The 22435-nt window shown below is 38.5% G+C and overlaps 1 long non-coding RNA gene across 1 annotated transcript; it reads right to left on the bottom strand.

The window, feature by feature from the left end:
• Positions 1 to 12751: 12751 nt before the first annotated feature.
• Positions 12752 to 14938, bottom strand: LOC125885897 (uncharacterized). Its single transcript, XR_007448953.1, has 4 exons — positions 14870 to 14938; positions 13974 to 14081; positions 13447 to 13603; positions 12752 to 13053 (listed from the first exon to the last, which is right to left on the bottom strand). It is a non-coding gene; the product is annotated as an uncharacterized LOC125885897 (long non-coding RNA).
• Between the last annotated feature and the right edge of the window lie 7497 nt (positions 14939 to 22435).

The following is a 22435-nucleotide window of genomic DNA, read 5'->3' as shown; positions in this document are numbered from 1 at the left end:
TCTTTTCCAGTCACATTGATTATAAATATTTACATGTGGAGGCAAAAATTAGTACACCGTCCCATAGTTTTTAAAGGATCACTTTGCCAATTTTCAACCTTATCTTATCTATCCGAATTAGGAACAACAACTGTTTTTTTGTGTCTCTGAGGGTTTCAAAAACTGCAATTCATCTGAAAACCAGTGAAATTATTGGTTCTTGGAAGAAGTACAGGCTACAAAGCAATCCAGTGGAGGGTGAGCAAGGCTGCTGGAGGATACAGCTGGCAGGGAGCATTAAGAACTGGAGCTACCGAGAGAAAACAGCGACTGGTAGTGCCTTTGCTCAAATTGCCCTCTGTACCATCAGAAACTAAATCATTCCAACACATCCTCACTCCTGACCTTGTCACATATTGACATTTGGTCATGGACTTTCCACATCCACATACAACCTGCAAGGTACCTGGGTGCGCTGTTTGAAGATGTTCTGGGACGCCGTCTAAGTTCTGCCCATTACATGCATTGTCTTCTTTCAAAAAACAGTTCCATTTTCTCAGGAAATTTACAGTTTACATACAGTCTTTTTCAACATAAGCGCACTGCGTCGGTACTGTGCAAAATAATTGATGTTTTCTTTTTCTTCCACACCAAACACACATGGTTGGTTTTAGGAAAAAAGAACACGATTTGGCTTGAGAATCTTACAGGACGCAAACATCGCTCTCTTGGATGAAAGTAAGTGTTTGTTGGACCCATCCACCACCCCTCCCGCCTGCCCCAGTCGGACTTCACAGCCCTAACTTTGGTCCTTGTCCCACCACGTTTCCCCCCGACGCCGCTGGATGCCGTTAAACTACAATGGCAACTGGCTGCATATCATGCTGATGTTTCTTCTTTGGTTTCTGATGCCGCAAGTCACTACCCAAGTGCCTGATTTCAATGACTTTGGAGTGAGACCAGGCTCAGCCTTGGCAGTTTTTTGTTGGGCGCTGTTAACAATGACAACCCTGAGAGGGACCGTGTGTGCTTTACTATGCATGAAAGTTTTGCTCCTCCCTTGGACAGAAGTGTGCTGGTAAGTATGGTTGGACTATTAGACAAATATATTGATGACTGACTGAGTATGCAGCTTTTGGGGGCGGGGTTGTAGAAGAGGTCGTAATTATACACCTTTTAATGGAGGCAGGGTTGTAGCGGTCATGGTCTTTGAGGCCATTGAAAAGATTACGACATGTCGACAGAGAAATCTTTCCACTATATTTCCATTTCCTTGCGTTCTGCCATTTTTAAAATGTCTTTGTCATGTCCTACGGTCGTGTCTTGCTTGGACTACTCTAGACTAGACTATTCTATTCAAGACTCCCCTTCAGTCTCCAGGGGTACTGCTCCTGTTTGTCTGAATCCGTAAGCCTTTAGAAAATGTGCACAAGCACAAATGAAATGAATGCAGAGTAGGGATAGAAGGCTCCGACCATGTCTGTATACATATCTAATGTTTACCAGAAATAAGCCAGCAGGGCAAGTGCACGATGAAATGTCACCTGGCCATAATAGAGTTGCATTCAAATACAGTGTCTTTCAGTATTCCATATGCCTCCAAATACTGCACCTAATCAACTTGTTTTTCATGCACTCTCTTTCTGGACAAGTCGTACATACATTTCATTCATGAACAGAGGCATGTATGCCTACTCAAATAAATCAAAGCTGTATTGTTTACAGCATCTGATTTATGTCTGTTGCTATGGAAACTCTCAGCGAAACAGGGAGGATCCTTATTATTTTTATCACTTGTAGTTCACATTGCATGGATGTGAAGGTTTTTTTTTAATCAGGCTTGTTTTCGTGTCTGCTTAACTGGGCTCATTACTTCTTCACATAAATGAAAAAAATCTAGGTCTGCATGCTGTGTAGTTTTTTATATATTTTCAACAGAAAACTATTTCAGGCAGTTATGATCAGTATCTCTGTGGGAGCAGGTGGGAGTGAGATGACACATCTGCGGGAGCGGGTGGAGACAGTCGGACATCCGTCAGGAGCTGCAGGTGCAGAATTAAAAAAAAAAAAAAAAAGAAACAACAGTCCTACACACAAGACCCAATATGACCTAATGTGTGTGAACAGCAGGGCTGCCAATTTGGTGCCCGAGGCCAGACACTCAGTGGTGCTCCAAACGTACAGTGCAGCACACCCGCCACTGCTGCTATTCACCTCTTAACAACAAAACATTTTTGTATTAATAAATTCCATCAATTGCTACAGTACAATTGTTATAATTATAAAAAAAAATAATTGAAATTGGAACAGTCTTGCAGAAATCAGTGTAAAAACTGATATAAATATTGTCAGTCATCAATATGTAAATATTGCGTACATCTATTTTCAGTCTTTGCTCTTTTTCCTTTTTTATTGCGCTCCTGGGAGTTTTAAAATAATTTATCATCATACTAATGAGTCTATACTGTCTGTTTCATTGAACCTCTACTCATACATCATCCCAATCCCGTATGTTTATCTGTCATTTCTGAACTACACTTGACCTTCCTGCAGCCCCATCTCCCACAGTGCACCTCTATCATGCCAGCCGCTGTCATTGACAACATGCATGTGTCTTCAGCTTCACACAGTGGCTCAGGACGGTCTGGGAAAGGCAGTTTTAGGTGTGTATGGTAGTGCTTGTGTTGGTTTTTCCATATCTTTGATATCTGAATTTAGATGCATGCTGGAAAAATGACTGAAACTGTTTTCTTTCCTCCATGCACTTCTTTTGGCTGGTGGCGCTCTAGGCGCCTGCCTAGTTCCCCTGTGTTTACAAACAGGGCAGCAAAGTGGGGCAATTTCCTCACCCCTGTAGAAAATATTCAGTGCTGTCAACTGCTCCGAGTTTTCTATTCGTCACTCTCGGCTCATGCTGAGAGAAAACATGCTTCATTTTATCCATAGCAAGGCCTGAAACCAGTTCATGTTTTATGAAAATGTTAATATTGTAAATGAGGGTTCAGCAGTTTGCACTTTGTTTGCCATGGCAAGTGCACTTCAGCTGGAAATGCAGCATAATGTACAAGATCGAGGCAGATTTAAAGGAGGCCAAAAGGCAAATAAAGTTGAAGCAAAGATATAATCAGAGATGAAAAACAGAACTGCTGTCAAACCCATCTCGTCCTGATCTCATTACTGAATAGGCTCAAAGTATGACAGGCAGTCTTCTTACCAGCAAATGAAAACAGCAAAATAGTTACATGAAAAAGATGTATGTTGCTACAAAGAAGCTACATATTCTTAAACACGGATGCCTCAACACTCATTTTCAGCCTGGCAGCACAGAGGATCTATACAATCAGCAGTTTCAAGGTGGACATCTAAGATTTGTGTCACCAATTCAATATCTGACCAAATGTCCCTTCTTCCGTTCATGAGTTACGGTGCTAAAAAAAAATATGATGTCACAGTGAAGTTGACCTTTGACCTTTTGGATATGAAATGTCATTCCTTCATTAGTGGGAAATGTTGTCATAATTGGCATATCAGTTCTTGAGTTATGGCCAAAAACATGTTTTTGAGGTCACAGTGACCTTGACCTCTTTTTTTTCATTTGACCACCGAATTCTAATGACTTCATCCTTGAGTCCAAATGGACATTTGTGCCAAATGTAACAAAAAAACCTCAAGGTGTTTTTTATACGTCACATTCACAAGAATGAGATGGATGCAGGATCATATTGACCACCAAAATCTAGTCAATTTATTCCTGAGTCCAAATGGACGTTTGTGCCAAATTTTGAAAAAAAAAAAAAAAAAAAAATCCCTCAGGGCGTTCTTAAGATATTGTGTTATGAGAATGAGAAGGATGCAAGGTCACAGAGACCTTAACTTTTTCCCCACCACTGACGAGATATTCTGTCGTTTCACTGTTATAAGATAGGGGGCGCTTGTGAAATAGAACAGCACTGCCGTGGTAAAAAACAAATGAACGACCACAGAGGAGAGGGAGAAAACAGAGCACTGAATGATCACTGAACATAGCAACATTCATACTTGAAACATGGCAACATTCATACTTGAAAATGACATTCTTTGACAAAAATGCATTTTCCCAGCTTTTTGTCCAAAATGTTTTTTGTTTTTTTGTTTGTTTGTTTTTTATGAAAATGCACAATTTTTTTTTTTAAAAACAGAAGGTCTTGTGTATATACTGTTTACATATCCATAGAACAAATTATTCTGTGGGTCTTAAAAGATGAGTGAATACAATCAAAAATGCTGGTGGTGGCTGGCAACTTAAAAATAAAACTCTGCAGGGAAAGTGTAAAGCTTTGTCCACCAAAATCTAATCAGTTTATCCCTGAGTCCAAGTTAACATTTGTGCTAAATTTGAAAAAAAGTCCCTCAAGGCGTTCTTGTGATATTGCGTCCACAAGAATGGGATGGACCATACATATAGAGAGACCTATGTAAACGAAAACATAATGCCTCTGGCCACGACTATCGCCAGCACAGAGGCATAAAACACATTTTGGAAGTGCATTTACTTCTCAGTGGAGCTCCACACTGTATAGGCTATCGAGGTGCATGAAAGTAAACCCAGTATGCTTATGATTATTTAATGCAGAGGGGTGTCATATTTCACAACAACCGTATATGAAAAAAAGGAGTATTTACCAACTTTGCCTATTAGGTGCACCACTGTGCAAACACTCCTGTTGAGTGAAAGTGCTCCCAGCATAGAGTGAATATATTCTACTTTTATACATTTAATATTTCATAGCTTATATTCCTAACTTTACCAATTAAGATCGCCCTGGGGGAAGTAGGACTCCAGCTCTGGTTCCCTCTCTCCCTCTCTCTTTCTCCCTCTTTGTCTCTCCCTCTCTCTCATTCCCTCCTCTCCTATGGCATAGTGTCAATTAAAATGACATCTGGTGTCACTGTCACTGTCGATGAAATGACATGTTTCTCCTGAAAGCCCTAATAGGATCGCCTCTCCACCACTCAACCCAAATCTAGGCTATAATTGTTTCACATTCAGTCATCAGCCGATGTTTGAAACTTTGCCTCTGTTTCCCAGCCCATTCTGTAGACTTTCCTCCTTCTCCAAGGCTTCCTCACTCACCCCTCTGTCACTTTGTCTTTGTTTTCTTTGCCCTAAAATAATTTCATTTTCATTTCAAGTCAGCTGATGCCACAGAAAGCTGCTGTACATCACTGTGAGTGACCACTGAAAATGAAGAGTTGCCCGTTAAAGATAATCGTACCATAAATGTTCTGCCTAGCGAGCCGTTTAAACACACAGATGCCTACTGGTGATGTCTAAACACAACGTCAGTACTCATTAAAGATCGTGAAGAAAAACCAGTGCCGATAGCTCAGCCATACAAACCAAATTACACTTATGATGCCACCTTTTGCAAGTTCACTAAAGCTCCTACTTTTTCTGCTGATGAGAGTTCCTTTCCACCTGATTTTTTTTTTTCCATAGGAAGAGTCCTCTACTACAAAGGAAGTGATGTGGCTGTATTTACACAAGTAGTAAGTGGGGCTTGTTTGTAATAAATATAAGCTAAAATGCATAGGGATTCACATGAAGGTGTTTATTCTTACAATATGTGTGCACACACTACAAAAATAACCAAATATCAAAGGTGCAAAATTAAAGCAAAAACACTTATTTTGTGGATTGTTGCTTTATAAACAGAGTTTAACATATTTGTTGCATATTTCCAGTGTGTGTCTTTGTGTTTGTAGGCACATGCAATCTGAATGCATTTAATCAGCAAGGAACAGCCCTATTCATCGACCATCTTTTCACAATAAAAAAGTTAAGGCTTTAAAATAAAGAACTCAAAGTGACACAAATAAGCAGAGTTGGCAGGATTACTTTTAAGATGTATTCCACTAAAGATAACTGAATGTATTTTCTAAAATATCATTTGTAACGTATTCCATCACTCAAAGTAATGTAATTAAATACTTTGGATTACTTTTGAAATACCTAAAAATATGTTTTGCTATACACATTTGTTTGGGTCTTTATTTCCATGCCAAAAACACACTGCTGAGCGTGTCCTGGCTTTGCATGCATCTCTGCCATTGCCATGCGGCAGAGCACTGCACACACTTTTTTTTCGTTTTAGGTTTATGGTCCCAGCAGCAAGTGAGCGTTGCTTTCTGTCCACACTGAATCTGTTACAGTAAGAGAATTTTATTGTACTCTTGTACTCGACATTACCCTGGAACTATCCACAAAAAAAAATGCCTCTGTGTTTTTGTGTTCGTGATTTTTTCCACTGAAAAACTGTCTATCCAATGATTGCCACAATTGTTCAAATGTAAGCCTTGAATATAACAATAATAATTACTTTGTCATAATTTCAATTTCTAATTTTTGTCAAGGTTGTCTTTTTAGTATGTGTGTGTGTGTGTGTGTGTGTGTGTGCAAATGCATAAGCTTGTCCCAAAAACACTTTGCGTGCAAGCGTGTGGCTGTGCAAGTGTGTGAGTAGCAAAAGCGCTGCAGAGCCGAGGCTATGAAATCATGTTGCTCACAAAATGTTATCTTGCAATATGATAGAATTCTGATGCCATACTAGATTATTAACCTTAACTTTTAATTTAATTTAAATATCTAACACCTTGTCTCTGTTAACAATAGCAGAGAATCAAAGTAACGTTTTAAAACTTGTGCAGTCGTACCTCGATCATTGTTAGATTTTCAAATTTACACAAGAAATAACATTATAATCATATTTACTTAATTCATAGCTCTTCACCTCATACATGTATTTGTAGTTTCTTCCTAAGATGTGCGTAGAAATGCAGCAGAAGTTCATGTGTTTACTCTATGTCTAGCTTTTATGGGTGCTGTCCAAGGTACTGAATTACTTGTTTGACACCTAACGAGTCAGATCTCTGCGATTCTTTTTTCACCAAATTAACTCTGGTTCTTGAACCATTTCTTTTCGAGATTTATGGAGCCCAGGTGCCATCCAGCAAACCAACCAGCGTTTCCACCAGTTTCAAGAATGTGTCATTAATGGAGGGCATTACACAATGCAGAGCAGAAGTAAGCAGTAACAAAAAATAATAATAATAATAATAATTCAATTGATTACCTGCAAACTTGTGTTCAGTTATTACAGATATTTGTTCTGTTTGTGCTGTTCATACTGTGAGGAAAAGCCCTAAAATTAATTCTAAGTAACAAAGTTAAATCTCTGCAACACTGTAAATGTCCTCAATCGGCCATGGTTTCTACTACATATGATAGATATCAGATCTCCTGCATTTTTATGTTTCAGTTTTGGCAGAATGTTTCCCCTCTGTGCATGAGACATACGTTTCTGGTCTAATCAAATCCTATTATTAACAATAAGTATTAATAAAAGTACATAATCTCACCAGAGTGTGGCAGGTAGTTCAGATTTTACAAAATAATGTGTCAGTAATATGTGTTACAAACTCCCTTTCAAAACCCTTTCTGAAGATTTTAAACTAAGGTGCTCCAGGCAGTCTGAACAGTGTGTTACAGCAGTGTTTCAGTTGGACGGGCATGAATGTAAATGTGTTGTTTACTTTGCTAAAGTGAATTGGAAAGGTGGGCCGACTGTGCAGCCATCACTTCAGGCGGAAAGTGTCAGGCAGATGAACAAGGAATAAGGCAGTGGACAACTGCATTGTGTTGGACACTTGCTCCACCAACGTTGCAGGCAAAAAAAAAAAGCTCTCCTTCAAGGAGAGACTGAAAGCTCTAAAGTTTATTCTGTTGTGTCCATCTTATACTAATGTCTTTACATTTTTTTTGTACTATGCTACAGAAGATAACAGATATTTATATAACCATGACTACTGTACCTTATTGTGAAACCTATGGAAATAAAATCAGAATTCGTCAGAATTTGAGATAAAAATCCAATGTCATTACCACTGTTTTTTTTTTTTTTTTGGACAGTTTGTTCCTGGAAAAAAAAAGACATGAAAAAATAAATAAATAAATATATGTACGCTGATACATCTTGAAAATATTTTACTATTTATTGTTGTGAACATTTTTCTAATAAATGTGGCTATGGATTTATAACTGAATATTGCCCTTTTTATTTATTTGATTAATAAATGACTTTTTTTACTGCAAGACAAAAAAACAAAGCAGTAGCTACTAACTAAGGTTAAATAAAGGAGCAAAAACAAAGTCACATAATCACTTGCCTTGCTTTGCGTCACAGCACTTGCTCTTGCATGGTAAAGTGTGAAGCAGCAGAAGATGGTCAGTGGTCAACTCAACTTTAGTTAGTTGGAAAACATTTAATGTTTTAACGGAGTGGTGCTTTTCTTTGCACTAAGACAGTACGGTAATAAAACAAAGAGGTCAGCCTTGACATCAAACTTTAATGGCTGTGGCTTTGGCTGTTTGTAGAATGATGTTAGCTAGTGAACAAAGCATGCAACTTTTGCTAACAGCTAAAGTACACCATGCTGCAGTTGTAGCTTGGAAAGAGGGGCTGCAGTGAGTTAGGTTGCAGTCTGAAAGACAGACACAACATTCTGATAATTCAATTTATTTCAAGATTTATATTGCTGCAGTGGCGTATGGTAACTACTCCAACTTTAAGTACCGCTTATGTGGTATGTCTCCTCAAAGTGTCAAAGGCTGTGTGGATCATCAAATTTTACACAGACATGAAGTGAATGGTTTCCGTCATGATGGATTTCTGACTGTAAAACTCAATTTACAAAAGTACACTTTCTTAAAAGCTCATGTTTTTTTAGTAGGCCTTTTTCATGACAGTTACATGACACGCAAAAGCCATTTCAGTCAGGACCATTTTAGTCAGAGAAAACTTTATTTTTATCTGCAGCATTATATTTGCCTCTCTGCCTTTCCTAGGCCTACGCAGAAAGCCTAAGGTGGAGAGTGCGCACCCCTCCACCCTTCTGCATGTTTTACATGCAGCTAGAGGCAAGCTATTCTGTTCCTTCATTAACTATTCAAATGATTGTTGAAGAAATCAGTGGTTTGAATGACAATTGTCATATGCACAACAGAACAAGACTAAATTTGCATGCAGCATTTAGCTCCATCACAAAATTTACAAGAGGGTAGTATTTTCAGAAGAACTTCTCCGTTGTGCAGCCATACAATATTTACTTTGGAACTGATGAAAACAGAAGAGACTGTTATGCACAGTATATCCCACTGAGTAACACAGTGAGATAATCCAAAAGATCCTGTTGTGTGGCAAGAACAGGCACAGTCTCAAAATCCACTCACATCTGACAGTATCTTAGGGGATATTTGTGATGGATTGGTCTGTAAATCCAATGAGCTGTTCCAGCAAATGGGCATAAGCTTATCACTGATCTTGTATTAGGGTGCGTTTGAGGTTGTGAACCCACTTGGGTCAGCCAAGGAGAAACATACATAAAATTGTGAGTGTTTATGCCACACTTGCTAACTCTGATGATAATATGCCATTATTGCTTTCGTGCAAAAAGTCAGATTCTAGTTTGGTCAGAACAAGTTGACTGATATCGGAACTAAGAGAGCTTGAGGAACATGGGCTAATGACGGCTGCTGGTCATGTGGGCAGAGCAACAGTCTCTTCCATTGTGGATGACAATTTGGGATCACACAGCATTTTAGAACTTCGAAAGTCTTCTGCAGGTTCTGTAGAGTAAGTCGAGACCAAATTCAAAATGTGATTCAGAGGTTTCCTGCACAAACACTTGATAGCTACAAAGTAGTAGTTCCAACATTGCAAGACACTGAGTGAGTAGATGATGTCAGTGACATTGCAGGTATCTCTGCCAGGCCTTTGTCCATGCCGGGCCACAAATTGTTTGAAGGAGTTGTAGGATATCACTTAGCCATTTACCTGTGCTACCTGTGGTTCAGCTTCTCACAGATAAACAGAAGAAGAACACAGTTTGGACTCAGATACCAGTTCTTCTGTGTCAGATTAGCAAAAGGTACAATAAAGTAGGAGGTCAAGCAACTAAGAATTGGTGTCTCCTCAGAATCCTGCCTGTCATTATTGAAGACATACCATGGATCATCATGACCCGACGCGGCAATAGTCTGCCTGAAAGAACAATTTAGAGCTGGTGTGTGCTTCCTACATCACTAATTGCCCAGGTTCCTTATCTCAGTGTTGTTTGCTCTTGACTATCTGGAAACAAGGTAAGCAATATTTCCTTCTAAAAACCTAAAACCCAAGCACCACTTACCTTACCATTACCCATCACTGATCCCTAAACTTGGCCCCTAAATATGGCTATGGACGATGAGGTTTGAGAGTAAACACTCCTACTTCAGGTTTAGGAATATAAGCCAATCTCTTGCAAACCATTACCAACTCCACCAAACAGCCCTAAACTTGAGCTCTTTTTTGCCCCAGTTCTGAGGTAAGCATTTTATTTAAAGTGTTGGAAGTGATATATATTCATCAGATAGTTAGGGGTATGCTGATAAGGATTTGACAGTATAAAGAGAGGAGGGAAAAAACCTACTTTGTTAAGCTTGGATTGATAAAATCATTTTTTCTGTCTTTGATTGTGAGGATTATCTATCATTCAGTCTCTGCCATCATTAAAGGTAATCATTTTCCCGATGCGTCTTCAAAATCAACCTGGATTATGGCACTAAAGTCCAATGCAAAGAAAAGGGACGCCAGTATGCTGTGAACTCAAAGTTGCCGAGGCTTATTTCCCAGATTGGTGATTCTAAATGGTGTGAAAGGTAAACTCACTCAATTCCTCAATCCACAAAGCCCCATTATTCCTCATATGTCCCCTTGGACAGAAAACCCTTTTCTCTGCCAGCCAAAAACCCCAAAACAAATGCCCAATGCTCCAAAGTCCCATTTCTCCAAAAGACACTTCTTGCAAATAGTTTTTGTTTCCCAGTGGTGTTTTGGCCACTTATCCCGGGTGCTTTTTACCTACCCGTTACCGCATTAGCCACCAAACTTGGGTAGCCCTCGTACCAGTGGGACATTTTTCAGACTAAGGGAGTTTAGAAATTCTGGGCTGTCGGAACAATGGGCAGTCACCAGCATAATTCTCTAGCATTTTAAAAAATTTTGTAAAACTTCTTCTCTTTGTGACAGCCTTTGGAAATGTATGATACATTTTTATTTACTGTATACTGTTTTTATTCGTATGCATTTGATCTGAATCACTTTAATGTCTTTACGTGCTTTGTCATTATTCTTATTTATCTGCCTCATCTTTAGGAAGGAAGGAGTTAGAATAAAGAAAATATTTTTTGCAAGGCAAAAGGGACGGGATGTGAGCTGGGGAGAAGCTGTGCAGGAAGGATGATTGAAAGCGTGGGTACTGGGCTTTTGGCTGGTGGCTGGTTGCGTCAAGCAGGTGAAAAGCCGGGGCTGAGTCTAACAGAAAATCCAGAGGCAGAACAGGGGAGTTGCTGAGCTGAGTAGAGGTTTGAAGCAGGGGAGCAGGGCTGATGAGGTGAAGGGGCTGGAGACAGGGACTGAGGGGAGAAGAGAAACTAGTAAACACAGGCAACAAGAAAAGACAAACTTGTAGGCTGGAGATGCAGACTGACTAAGCAGCAACTACAATCTGGCAAGGTGGATGTGGTGGAGCTGAGTCTTTGTTGGAGGCTCGATTACAAGGTGCACTGTAAACCCGAATAAGTTCAGAATACTCAAAACTTTTGTGGAAACCGATTACCTCAAAGTTTTTGAGTAAGTAAGTTAGAATATTTAAGTTTGGTGTACTTACGTATTTTACATCATTTACACTCAAATAGTACTTGTTATTCAAAAAAAAAGTGTGTCCTGTACTTAAAACATTTGTTTTAATTTGTATATATGTTTTAATTTCTTTGTAATTACTTGTTATTATGACATAGTACTTAATTGATCAACATCTTTAAACTCAAAAAATATACTGGTTAATAACCAAAAAGATAGTTTTACAAAGCTCATAAACTAATATTTTTTTTTAAGTTCAGAATACTCAAATAAACTTCTTCACACAAATGTAGAATATTTCAATGTTTTTTATTCAGATTTTATTCTTTTTCTCCAAACCATCCTCCAACCATGCATCCAGGCTCCAACTCATACTGCACTGGCTTCACAACAGGGAAATTTTTTTCAACAAATGTTTTTCTTCGTTTTTTAGTTGACATCTCCTCCCCTTTAGTTGTGGCACTGACAAAAATATTTGTCTTCATAACCTCATTTACTAAATCATTCAGGGTAGCTTCAGTAATAGAGATATCATGCCTCTGTAGTGTCTCCTTTACAGTATCCCTGATGAGAAGCTGAGACAAGGAAAATATCTGACTGAGATGATCAACTATTTCCTGAGTTGCCAAGTCAGAAACGTGGAGAACAGTTTGCATCTTGAGGAATAATGAGGAGAGATTATGGCGCAATTGGTCTCTCAACTGACTGGAGTCACATACACTGTCATCCTCAGGATTATCAAATGAGTCTGCATGTTGGGATAGGGAATTATCTTCATAATCAAGGTCAGCAGCATTTACAGTAGCATTTTCTGTTGAAACTATCTCATCACTAAAGTCTGAACTATTTGCATGTATCCTACTTTTGTGTGTATTAAAAGAAGAATACACATTAGTGCTGTAGTTACAGTTTTTAAATGGGCATGTGATCGTCTCACGTTTTTAAATGGCCCTTAAATGAGTGAACAATGTTTCTTGTGAGAATGGCTGTTTCAAGTTACACACAGAACAGGTAAAGCTGCCCTTTCTGCTTGTGCCATGTCACTTGCACTGGGTCTACACACATCTCTGTGAAACCGTGACAGATGAATTTTCAAGGCATTAAAGGACAGAAATGTACAAATACAAGAGTCATGGAGACATGGTAGAGGGCTAACTCTAGAATAATGGCTGTGTTTCAAGCGATAGTGCCGGAATAACTGTGCCCGGGTGTCTGCAGACACAATACACAATTTGCACTTCCACTCCATTACTCAAACAAAAGTCGTCTTCAGTGTCTTTCAAGATCGATGTTTACCATAGAGGTTCTGTGCCATTAACTGCTCTCAGTGCTCTTCACTGGTCTCAGGTGTTTGATCCTGTGGGATGACATAAAAAAATAGTACTCTGAAACCACTCAAACAATGCAGTCCAAATTTCTAATTAGAATATTTTAGCTAGAAATAAATGAAGTAATTTATACATTTTAAAACACAGATTGTGAACCCTTTCCAATCTTTGTTAAATGCGGTGGACTAAGCTATTTATTAAGCTATTATTTTTCTGACAAAAAAGACTAAACAACTGTACAATGTAGCCTATAGTTAATCTAATCTCTTAACAAGTTGGCATAGTTATTTCTTTTATCCCTTTAAACATAGAAAACAGCATTATCGGGCTCACCAAAAAATACAATTAAAAGCAAAGACAATTATCAGCAACATTAAATTCAATGGATACATCTTTACATCAAAAATGAACATAAACAATACCTTGTTTGCCAAGGATGTCTTGTGCTGGGTACCAACTTCAGCCGACAGGGACAGACTTCAGCCGACAGGGACAGATTTCAGCCGACAGGCACAGATTTCAGCCGACAGTGACAGACCAGCCGATAGGGACAGACTTCAGCCGACAGGACAGACTTGCCTACAGGGAAAGACAATTAATTAGTCACCAGTTAGTTCTCTCTCTCTCAACCACAGCTACTGGCACGCGAGAAACACAGAACAGGAAACCTGCTTTATTTTCAAAATAAAGTACATATTTTGACTATCTAATAAAAGGGATGGGAAGCTCCCTGGTAGAGATAGGAGATAATAACTAGGACATAATAACTTACACTTTTAAAGCTGGTTTGTGATTATAACATTAATATGTATCAATTCTGGTTGAAATCTGCATTATCTGGCTCACCAAAAAATACAGTTAAAAGCAAAAACAATTATCATCAACATTCCTGCCCAAACATTAAATTTAATGGATACATCTTTACATTAAAAATGAACATAAACAATACCTTGTTTGCTAAGAATGCCTTGTGCTGGGTACCAACTTCAGCTGACAGGAACAGGAGGGGACAGATTTCAGCCAACAAGGACAGACTTGCGGACAGGGACAGACCAGCCTACAGGGAAAGACAATTAGTATGTCTGCTTTCTTGAAGTAAACAACTCCTTCGGTTCACCTGACGTTATCTGAAAAAAAAAAGTGTTTTGTGGGATGTAAATAGTCTGAACAGCTTAACATTCGTCCGCTCCAATTATACACAAACGAGAATCCCCCCCTCCCCAAACAAATGTTAACTTTACCAGCAGAAGTAAATTTATAAAGAACAATACCGTAGACTGAAAATATGTATTGTCATTATGATTATTGCACTCAGTTCACGCAACACGTCCTCACCAAAGACCGGTAACGTAATGTTAACTATGACCGCGTGTTACGCTGAATTTGTAAACAAGTGCAAAAACTGTTCACACTGAGCAGCACCGGACTTGTCTGTATCATGCCTTTGCCACGTTACTACTACTACCGTTAGTACTAACACCGGACTCGTCTGTATCCACCCCACCCCCCACCCCCCACACAAACAAACACACACACACACACACCGTCTTCTTACTTCGAGTGGGAGGCGGCTTTACCGGGTCATACCGGCTTATTTTCAACCAAATGTTAACTTTACCAGTAGAAACACATTTATAAAGAATAAAAATAGCGTCGACTGAAAATATTTATCGTCATTATTGCACTCAGTTCGCAACACGTCCTTGCCAAAGACCGTAACTGTGACCGCGTTACGCTGAATGTGTAAAATAAAGCGCAGACAAACAAAAAAAACTATTTCGTTGTGGCATTTATACAATTAAACAACATGCAAGTTATTTTGGAAGACTTTACCCTTATACTTACAAGTTTTCTTAACTTCAGCAGTCGATACACTCCCCTCGCTTCACGACCGCCATGTTGGTTTGATTTTGCCTCGTTCGGTCCCGCCAACGTAATGACGCACTGACATCATTACGTTGCACGCCTCCGTGCATTCAAAGATTTTGAGTAAGATCGTGATGATCACTCAGACAATTTAAGTAGCACAAAATTATAACTGCATTCCTCCTTCGGAACACTTAGTAACTTAAAGTTGGGTTGACTTGATAGCGGATTTTGATTGTTGTTTCACAATACTTTTGAGTTAGTAGTAGTGTTCGGGTTTACAGTGTGGGATGCAGCTCCGGCTCCAGCACGCCTGTCTCCACTCACATACAGGGAGAGAGAGAAAGAGAGATCACCTGATAGGGAGCCGTAAAGACCATGACATATATCTATCAATCTCAAGCCTTGTCCACACGTAAATGGATCTATTTAAAAACATATTTTTTTCTGTGTTTTGGCCTTTGGTCCTCGTGCAAAATGGGTCTCAGGTCACTGAAAACAAATGTTTTGTAAAACTCTGTTTTTAGCGTTGATGTGTTGATGTCAGAGTGTGTGCTGTTATCTCCTTTGTGAGGCGTCACAAATGAAGTGACATCAGCTACAATTGTGGATGTGACCAAAATAGTGTTGGCTCCAACCGCAGGGCTTAAATTTCTATGTCACTGTGCCAGAAATCCAGCACAGAGCCATTTTAGATTTGAAAATAGGTAATTATATGGTGATATATGTCTATGGTATATTAGTATATTTGGTATGGTATGTACCTGTGTGTGTGTATATATATATATATATATATATATATATATTCTGATCAGTCAGGAATAGATGTGATTTTAAATATTAATTGCCCAATCAATCAATGCCCATCTTGAATTTAAGAGTGACTTCTTTGGTCATTTATTTCAAATTCATGTTCGTGATTCCATTCGTAATGCCTTCAGACACCAGCGTATGAGCTACTTCAGTAAAGATGGACACCATGAATTAAATGAGCTCTTTTTTTTTCTTTCCTGCACCTGTATGTACACACATAATTATCCAACAGAGAGTTCTCATAACTCACTATACCAGATTTAGGTCTTAGCTCGCTGCACCTGCCCATTTTTGGGGAGAAGAAAGAAACATTGAAACGCCAGGTACCTCGAGGCTTAAACACACCAAAAACCAGTCCATGTCAGCTTTGCCAGCACAAAGCGTGGCATTCAACAGCAAAAAGGACCAATTGAGACAAACACAGACAACAAAGAAAAATAACAGAAACTGTCCCATGTCCATCGTCCCTCTGTCTCTGTCTCTATCTTTTGTTGCGCTCTCCTCCCATTTTATTTCCATTTATTTTTTTTTTTGGTAGGATTTTTGGTAGATGGAGCAATGCAGAGAGAGCAAGGTAGAGAAAGACAGGGAGAGACAGACAGAGAGGTGGAAGTGGTGAATGGAATTGGGCTGGTATCAATATCCCACAGGCCAGCCGACAGACTGCCTCATCCTCAGCAAACACAACCTGTCTGAAACATGGATTAGATACAGACACTTGGAAAGAGCGCGCATATGTGTGTGTGGTTGTGTGTGTGTGTGTGTGTGTGTGTGTGTGTGTTTACCTTGTGGGACACTGATTGCTTTGTGTTGACTTGTTCAGACAGATTTCAGTTGTACTGAAACCTGCTTTATTTACCAAACCCACTTTGACTTTTAACTAGAGCCCTGTTTACTCAACAGCTGCTTGAAAAATGATGTTTCAAAGTGTGAGAGGATCCTGTTTTTGTTTCTCACATGCTCTGAGATGCTGCATGTGTTATTTTAATAGCATGTGGCATTTTATCTTCCAGTAAACTACTAAAGGCTCAGAGGACAAATTGTTTGGTACTGAGGACATATACTCACCAAATGGACAGCAGGAATGTTTGTCAGCACAGTTTCAAACCACAGGCCAGGAGGTTCTTTTTCAAATTTCATTTCTTGGTAATCTGACTGGTAAGTGTTGACATGTTGCAGTAATATGCTGTAGTGCTGTAGCAACAATTGTAGCACTATTCATAGTAACATTAGTCACATCAAAAGTAGTGGTAGTAATAGCACAGCAGTAGTATAATTGCATCTTTAACGGTTAAGAGATCTACATATATCTGGTATTTATGAAAGATGAATGTAGTAAACATGAGATTTTTTTGTCCATATCCAGTAATTACCAGATCCATACGTTGTAGCTATAAAACCTGCATCTGTAATGATGAGATTTGTATCTTGTGGTCATGAGATCCATGTCTTATGATGTATCTCAAAAGTTTCAGATTTGGATGGTCGAACTGTAAAAACTGGATCTTTTAGATATTTCATGAGATTATGAGATTTGCGTCTCGTAATTATGAGATTTTAGTTTTATTTCTTAATTATGAAATCTGTATCTCATGCGTTCCGTATGTCATAATGTAAAATTGGCATTTTGTTATTGAGTTGTGAATCTCCTAATTATGAGACTTTTATTTCAAAAGTTTGAGTTTTGTAGTGCTTAACTATAAAAACTGGCTCTTACGATCATTAGATAAGTGTGGTGTAATTATGCGATTAGTATCTCCATTATGAAATGTTTATCTTATAATTATAAGATTTGTATTATGTTGTTAGAATATTTTTTTTCTCATGGGGTACCTTGTAATTTTTAAATCTGCATTTAGCAAATATGAGTAGCTATGTGTATCTTGTGTTGTTGAAATGTGTACCTATTTCGTAATTATGTAATCTGTATGTTTTTATCATGAGATTAGTATATTGTAATTTCTGAGATTTTTATATTGTAGTCGTGTGATTTGTATCTTGTAATTACGAGATTTGTATTTACAAATTATGAGACCCTTACTGTATCTTGTGATGGTAATATTTGCTTGTAATTCTGAAAATTATATCTCGGAATAACAGTATCTGTATCAGACATTTTGAGACCTGTATATTGCATATTTATGAAGTCTCTTACTTGTGATTATGAGGTTTCTATACATAATTATTAAGTTTTTATTTTGTTTCATTAGCCCAGTTATTTTGTAATTATAATATCTTGTTATTTAGATTCTTCTATCTTGTAATTTACAGATCTGAATCTCATATTTATTAGATTCGTATCTGCTAAATTTGAATTCTTTATCTTGTAATTATAACACATCCATCTTGTAATGATATGAATGGTTTTATGATCACAGGCTTTATGTTTGGTAATTATGAAATACATACCATGTCATTATTACACACATTCTTACACAGTATAATTTGTGTCTTGGAATCTTAAATTTGTATTTTATAGTTATGAGGGTTGTCTTCCATAATTATAGTATTCGCCTCTCATAGTTAGGATTAGAATTAGGGTATCTGTATGAAACCTCTATTTTGTAATTTTTAGAAATTTCTTGTAATTATGACTGTTTTGATCATGACGTCTGCAGTAGCAATTTTTATTCAGCATCTTAACTGTGGTGGATGCAATGTGCCTGTGTACATTTATTTCCGGATATAAAACACATTATTTTAAATGTGCAGCTACGCAGTTTAAAAAGTGAAACTTTAACAAGGTCAGAAAGTTGGCTCGATAGAGTCATTCGTAATTTTGACCAAAATTAAGTTGGTATAAGGGTCAAACCATTCCGTTTCTTCGGGTTAAATTCACATAATTATGACTTTAGCTGTCAATAATGCCTTGAGGAAATATGTCCATCATACCACTCTCACACACACACTCACCAAGCCCAAACAGGTGTCTAGGTGTGACTATTTTCTCTGCCCCTGAGGATTTCTGCCAATCACACCAGCAGCAGGCCAAAGGACAATAGAAAATGTGTTACTTTATTTTTATTTATTTTCATTTTTACCAAAAAATAACTGTCCACTGCCCCTAAGAATGTGTCAGAGCGATCAAGAAATGTCAAAACTGCCGCTGTCTCACATTTAGACAACGTTTAGACACACATACACACACGCGTGCTCACACACACATTACCACTCACTCATGGATACCTCTGGTCTTTGGCCAGGGATAGTCTGACAGCTCCTTGGGAATTGACTTTTGGGATCCAGGTGTGTGTGTGTGTGTGTGTGTGTGTGTGTGTGTGTGTGTGTGTGTGTGTGTGCATGGACCATTAGAGACCCATGGGAGAGATGTCAGTCGGTGACAAGGGACCGGTCCATTCCCCAAAGGGGACAGCTGGGAAGGGGTAATAATGGTGGTGATAGGTGAGCTCCTCTCTGTCTTTTTTCACCATGTGCTCGTGCGCTTGCCTAAGGGCCTCGGCTTACCCTTGTGGGAATTATAGGTGTGAACTATTATGTTGGTGGTGATAATGATGAAGATAATAGTGATAATGTTGCCCATGATGCTGATGATGGGGAGAATGAAACAGCAGCACTGGAAAACAAGATGACCTGAACCACAGAGGAGTGTCAATAATTACAAAGTTATTAAATATGTGACTCACCAAACCAGAAAGAATATTTTGACAGTAAATCTCAAAAACATCCAACAACTGTTTAAAAAACATCATTTCAATATTAGATTGTATAATACCTTGTGTGTTTAGTTGACATTTTATCTCTGTGTGGCCCTGATAGAAGAGAGAAAGCTAATATCTAAGTGTGCATGTCCAAAAGAAAGTTACAGAGAGAGTATGGATGTGCACCATTACATTATGAGATTGTAACAATCACAGGAACACCAAAACTTGAGGATTCATCCTCTGGAGACAATGAATATCTTTTTTTTCCCTTCTTCTTCTTCTTTTTTTTTTTTTTTAATTCATTTATTTTTAGCTTTTTAAAATTTTGGCTATTAATTGTTGAAGCATCTAAAATTTGGAGGATACTTCGTGATTTTGACCTGGAGTTTGCAGATTAGAAATTATGTGGTTTCTGTTCTGACACTCAAAATATTAATCGTCTTCGCCCGTCACTTACACCTCAGAGCGCTGCTATCCTTGTTCTTTTTTTGGTTACATCTCATATTGATTATTGCAATTCTGTCCTCTTTTGTTTCCATCTTAAGTGTCTTCATAAACTCCAGTTGGTCCAGAATTCAGCCGCCCGTATCATAACTAGAGCCCTCTCCAAAGATCATGTCACTCCTGTTCTCCGGCAACTTCACTAACTTCCTGTTAAATATCGCATCGATTTCAAGATTCTGCTTCTCACCTTTAAGGCCCTTCATAATCAAGCCCCTTCCTTCCTGTTCTAAACTCCTTCATATCTACCCACCCTCCCGTACTCTCAGATTCTGCAATCCAGCTTACATCACCATCTTCCAGCTTGACTTCCATGGGTTTTAGAGCCTTCAGCCATTCTGCCCGCTGCCTCTGGAACTCTCTCCCCCACCACATTCGCAATTTTGACTCCCTTTCCACCTTCAAATCCTGTCTGAAAACACACCTTTGCAAGATGGCACATTTAGTTTGATTAAATGGAGACACACATGTTGAGACTTGCACTGATGATAATTTTATACTTCATATTTATACTTACAATTTTTTTTTTGTCTAGTCATTTCATAAACTTTTATTGTATAGTACTGAAATGTTTGATTTTATGATCTATGGGTACATTGCTGCTTGATTGTTTTTAATTTTTTTTTTTTGTATCTTGTAGGGCATTCTTGGGTGCTTTAAACCTGTAAATAAAATGCATTATTTTTACTATTATTATAATACAAAATGTTCTCTTTTTTTTGGCTTACTAACTCATTTACCCCCTTAAACACACAATCATACACATACAAATATGTGCTCTATTTTAACAAATGTCCTGGGTAATAACACAAATGTAATTCATACTAATTTCGAGATGTGATTAAAATGATGACGAATTAAATAACTATTATTTTATCCTGAGAGACCAAACACCAACCATGGCCTCAAAAACAGCTATTTAGCATCAGTGACCAGTGAATCATAACTCTCATTGCCTTGCTCAAGGACAGCGCAGCATCGGGTTTCAATCAACAACCTTCTACTCACCATCCTTCCTCTCCAACATCCAGGCTACCAGCATCTGCTTAGGGCTGGTTAGGGAGTGAATACCATCAGGGGACTCCTCGCAAATATACTGTAACAATACCGAGTCTGTGGGTCTGTCTGTGTGTGTGTGTGTGTGTGTGTGTGTGTGTTTGTCTGTGTGTCTATGGTCCCAAAGCAGTGATTGATCATTAATATTTTATTTCTTCAGGCTTGGTGGAGCCCCTCAGGAGAAAAACACATTGTTATTATTCACACACATTCACCAATCTCACATACACATACATACACACACACACACACACACACACACACAAACACATGAACACACTTACCCTCAACCACACAACACCGCATGGATACATGAACTATAAAACACTCAAAGAACACACACACACACACACACACACACTTCACATATCCAAACAAAGGTTGCAACCTTTCTTCTCTCCATTCATTTTGTCTTTTTTGTCTTGTTTTTGATCAGCGTGACCACTTGATGCGCACACAAACACATGCACGTACGCACACGTACACACACACTCACATGTTGACACACAAAACAAAGCACATGGTCCTGGCATGGACACATTTGTGTCCCTCGAGACTCCTTGTCCAAAACAACTCAACCATCCAGGAGACAAATTGGACAGTGTGTGTGTGTGTGTGTGTGTGTGTGTGTGTTACAGCACATCAGCTTTTGAAAAGTCTCCTGGCTGAATTTGTTTAAAACTGTCCTGAGCTGTTAATTTCCTACAGAGCACCCATGAAAATACTACGAACTCCTCCTCCAAGACCAATACCATCAATTATTGATACATCTCAGATATTATTGTCAAAAATTTAAACTCAGGACATTCATGTTTTACTTTCCAGGTATATTTTGGCTGTAGTTACTGTACAGACTGAAATATGCTAATGCGAGTCCTGGTATCAGGAGTCCCAGTAGATCTTTTTTTTTTTTCAGCTGATTCAACTGATTAAAACTTGGAAACTAGAAAACTGCTGACTTTACATGTGATGAGACACATTCACAACCAGAGATACACAAACATTTTCAGGTCAAAAATGTATGACGAAAAGATGTTTTGAGGAATTGATATGCAGTATTGAAATGCATGTTTAGCAAACAGACTAACGTGTTACTTTAAGATGCAGGGAAAAGTTGCTGCAATTCATGTTTTTAGAATGGGTGAAACCACTTTATGTGGGCTGATAAACCCACCTTTAATTATGACCCAACTATGACCCAGTTCCCCTCAGCTCTCCACAGTGAACACATGAATGTGAGCCCCATACACAGCCATGCAGCCTCATTGCGCCCTACTCTGCTTTTGTAACATCCATTTTCACACCTGCTTAGATTACTAAATCAGAGGAAGTGCACTGCTTGATGTCAGTGTTGTTTGTCTGACATCCTCAGTAACATGATAGTGATGATGGACGTGTAGTTTCTAAACTTAGGCCCAATCCCATTTCTACCCCTTAAATCTTCCACTTGGTATAGAGTGTGCCAGTAAACCCGGAACCCCGTTAGTGCTTTTAGCACTTCCGGTTCTCTCGT

Source organism: Epinephelus fuscoguttatus, linkage group LG3, assembly GCF_011397635.1.
Source record: "Epinephelus fuscoguttatus linkage group LG3, E.fuscoguttatus.final_Chr_v1".
Taxonomy (NCBI): Eukaryota; Metazoa; Chordata; class Actinopteri; order Perciformes; family Serranidae; genus Epinephelus; species Epinephelus fuscoguttatus.
This window is presented reverse-complemented; position numbering and strand designations above follow the sequence as displayed.